Below are 4,232 nucleotides of genomic sequence, written 5' to 3'. Positions count from 1 at the left end.
CACATATGAGATATAAGGGCTATAGGCGTGAAGGAAGTGAGGGGGTGCAGAGATAGTGAGGTTCCCTGGGAGATGAATCAGAGGAACAAGGTTTTAAAGGTGAATTCATAAAATGAGTGCAACGTTTTTTTTCTTTAACGGAGGTAAAGAACTCGAAGGAGCAGCTGTTTGTGAAATATCTCGGGGATATCAAATGTTTTTTCCCTGTACGTGTAGGAGGGTATGAGTGTCTCTTTTAATTCAATCCAAGTCTAACTTTCTCATTCTACATCCTCCCAGGGTGCAGTATTCCTTGAAGGCATCACGGTGAAAGGCGTCTCACAGTTCACCACACAACCCAAACTCGGAGAGATCCAACGAATGTGTCAGAGGATGGCCGAGTGGGAGAGGTGAGAATCTCCCTCTGCCCTCCTTTCAGCCGCTCCGTGTGTACTAATACATGTGGGTGTACTGTACTGTGTTGTTCAGAGTGACTCATTTGTTGTAAGCGCCTTTTTAAAAAAGAAAAACCATGTTGACACTTTGACAGGCGGCAGTCGAGAATAGATTTTTCAGGAGAAATTTGCTGCTGTAGCTTTTTTCTTTTAAAGCAGAAAGTCAGCTATACTGATGCGTCAGACAACACTGCTGTTTCCACCGCCTGCTTTCCCCAAAGTTTCTGTTATACATTTCACATTGACTTTTGAAGACGTTGTTTTTCTAGCTCTGTATGTATTCAAAAAACAGCCAGATAAGGTCAAACAAAGGCTTTTTAAAGAAATAAAGAACTTAAAAGTAACTAGAAAAGTGCCATTGCTATGTGCATTGACTCCTAAGCCCTTTGAGTGCACTTAGAAAGTTTGTCTGGATGTTTTTGTCCATTTGAAATTGGCACCCATCATGGCGCATGCAGCTAATGCTGACCTGACAAACAAAAAGGCGAATGTCCTGGCAGCGTCATAATGACATACGAACAATAAAACATTTTTTACACGGCCTGTTTTGGCTTAATACGAGCAAAACAGGTACTAGAGTCCCTGCCGACAAAATAATTCACAGCAACTCTCCCACCTGCTGTTTGATTATTAGCTGCTAAAGAGTCAGCATCACACCTGTAGGCCCCCGCTATAAGTGCTACGGTTAAACAAAATCTCTAAGGCTTCATACATACTTCATCATAAAAAGACCACGTACATAACTTAATGTAAGGTCCCATGTCATGCTCTTCCGGTTATTGCCTGTCCCCTTCTGTGTTATGAAGGATTTTATGCATGGAAACTGTCCGCAGAGTCACAACCCTCAAAGTACACCCTGTAGCGAGTAAAACTATAACACAGAAAAGACCTGCCTATTCTGCCCCAGAACGCCTCGTTGGAGATTTTTAATTTTTAATTTTTTTCTTCCGGGAGCCAAGTGACGTAACGACGACAAATGGTCCAAATGGACCAATCCGCGGAGCCGTTACGTAGACTTCCTCACACACACACACACTCGGCGGGACGTTGCGAGGTTCGCTGCTGCGAGGCACGGACAGTGTGAGCTGGCTTACCGGTGTGTGGTCGGCGAGACACTGCGGAACTCAGCCTGAGCACACACGCACGCACGCACGCACGCACGCACACGCGCGCGCAGCCTCTGCGGAGCTGCAGCTGAGAAAAGATTGAACACGGCACCCAGACCCCACGCAGCATTCTCATCTGTTTGTCATTACTCGTGTCATTTTCTGGTTGCTAACAAACGTCGTTGTAACGCATAAACACACATCAGAGCACAGTGGGCTCATGGAGGGGGGGGGCAGGAGCTCCAACAAGGCGTTTAGGACAGAGAGTGAATACACATACTACACAGAGATGCTGTATGAGAAACCAATGTGAGTTTGGAAAATGGAACAATGTAAATGTATTTTAGTAGACCTCAACAATGGAATTATGATCAGTAAATGGCCATGACATGGGACCTTTAATGTATCACGTGTAATGTTTGATTTCATTGAATGTTTATTGGGAAGCCCACCAATCGTCTTTAGTCGAGAGAGGAGCGATGCAGTCTTCGTTAGTGTGTCTCTCAAACCATATATGAGATGTAAGGGCTGTAGGGATGAAGGAAGAAATACAAATATAAGAAGTGTGTGTTCACTGTTGTTTCAGGTCTGGTTTCCCTGGGGCTCAGCCTGTGTCCATGGACAGGACAAACCTTCGTTTCATGGAACAGAAACCATACAAAGTCAGCTGGAAGGCTGACGGCACACGGTATGTCTATCCTTCACGACTCTCTAAAATAATTGTCTCCTCATCTACATATATCAATACAAGCATCCCTCTCTGTGCCTCTGATTGGCTTCTCTTGCCTTCTTTTGAGTAACAATACTTATACAGGGATTTTGTATTCAACAGTTGGATGTATCAGGGGTGTTGATGAACATTTCAGACTGAGAGAAAGCTAACACGACTTCTGTTTCTCATTAGATTGTAATCACTTTACCTTCATACTCATCAAGCTGCTCAGTAAGCGGTGAAGATGTGGGCAGTTGAATTGTAAAATGACTAAACATGGGGGTGCCAACATAGAATGAGAAATGCAAAAAATGACTATTTTCTTTCGTGTCAGATTTCAGTTTCAATTTGTTGTTTTCTCTTGTTTTAATGCTCTTTTGCCAAAAGCCAGTGTTGAGGGGGTAAACGTTGTTAGTATTCCACTCGTGTGCTGTTTCTCACGCTGGTGAATATTCACTCACTGCAGTCAATTTCCGATTTTTACATATCGGTTGCTTATATTTCCTGCTAGAGGGAGACCGGCAGAGTGCAGATTTGGCCACTCACCAAGATGCTGCAGATGATGGTGCTTGAAAGAGTTGTTAGAAAGTTTTCTGCTTGAAAGTGAAGTTGGAAAGTTTTGCTCTTTAATGGTTCAGTGATGGTGGGCTCTTCCTCCTCTGCCTGGAGCTCTTGTCCTTCACCCCCAATTACCTCGGGATACTTGAAGAGTCTCGCTGAGTAGTGACGCCTTTTTCTTCAGTCCTGAGATACAGGGAGAGGCAGAATCCGAGGTACGAGTCATCACTCAGCTGCAGGATATGCTGAGAAAATGAAATACTATCTCCTCAAAATATCAAGATAAATGTATTATTAGAGACTTACCTTACCACATGAGGAATACAATCATATTTCCTATCATCAAAATAAGATTGGCCAATACAGGAACACCTTCTCCTCCTCTAGTAAAGTCAAATGTAATCACAAATACATCAAAAATACCCGAAAAACTAACTAAGTGAAGTAAGATATGCAGTCTAGCAATTTCCTTTTTCAGTTAGTTCTTTTCATTTAATAATCAGTAGTTGCTATGCAGGATCATTTATTTAGGAAAATCTATTACCGTAATTTTCGGACTATAAGGCGCACCTGAATATAAGCCGCAGCAGCTAAATTGAATGATGTGTACATATATAAGCCGCACTGGACTATAAGCCGCAGGTGTTTTTAATGTTTAATTACCATATGTAAGGGTTCGTGCACAGAGGGGATAGTCGGGAAAGAGATGGCTGTTTGAGGAAGCTCCCATTTATTAACATTTCAACAAACAAGTTGCATATTTGCATAACGTATTCAAGTGTTACCATTTAGTGCAATAGCTACAGAACATGTGCTGTGCTGTGTAAACTGTACTGTATCACATAGCGTTTCAGACACAAACTTTTCAACTTTCAAACTTAAACGGTGCGCTCCCAGCGCACGTACCGGCAGTGATCTACAGCAGTGGTTTTCAACCAGTGGTACGGGGACAAACTGTCTCGCTCTCGTAATGTCTGTCTGTCTTGCTCTCGTTCTGTCTCTCGTACCACTCTCGGTTCCACTTTTACTTTTGCGCGCTACCTGTCTCGCTCTTTTCCGGCCTCCAGCTTTTCCTGCTGGAGCCCGCCGCTTAAAGGTGGGGGGTGCGGATCGGCTAGAGCCCATAGAGTTAAAGGTGGTGGACTGTAACCTGTAAAATCCATAGATTTAGGAGGTCCCCTAGTGGCCGTTAGCTGTAAAAATCCATAGATTAGCCGCACCGTTATATAAACCGCAGGGTCGAAAAATGGGAAAAAAGGCGCGGCTTATAGTCCGAAAATTACGGTAATTAGAATATTTGTATATTGGTCTTTCTTATATGTTCGGATTTTGTTTGTGGGAGAGAAATTCCCTCTGGAAGGAACTTTGGGATCTGAGCCTTTGCAGAACATTACACAAACCTATATATCACACTACAGGAAA

At 43.2% G+C, this 4,232-nt stretch overlaps 1 long non-coding RNA gene across 1 annotated transcript in view; it reads left to right on the top strand.

The window, feature by feature from the left end:
* Positions 1-259: 259 nt before the first annotated feature.
* The window catches only part of LOC104946492 (uncharacterized), a 12,684-nt gene continuing 8,711 nt past the window's right edge, over positions 260-4,232 (top strand). Inside the window, exons 1-3 of the long non-coding RNA XR_798455.1 lie at positions 260-389; positions 2,127-2,232; positions 2,812-2,817. This is a non-coding gene — a long non-coding RNA (uncharacterized lncRNA). The remainder of the gene's footprint in view (positions 390-2,126; positions 2,233-2,811; positions 2,818-4,232) is intronic.

The sequence above is a fragment of the Notothenia coriiceps genome, unplaced genomic scaffold, assembly GCF_000735185.1.
Source record: "Notothenia coriiceps isolate Sejong01 unplaced genomic scaffold, NC01 NC01_scaffold00011180, whole genome shotgun sequence".
NCBI classification, from domain to species: domain Eukaryota; kingdom Metazoa; phylum Chordata; class Actinopteri; order Perciformes; family Nototheniidae; genus Notothenia; species Notothenia coriiceps.
This window is presented reverse-complemented; position numbering and strand designations above follow the sequence as displayed.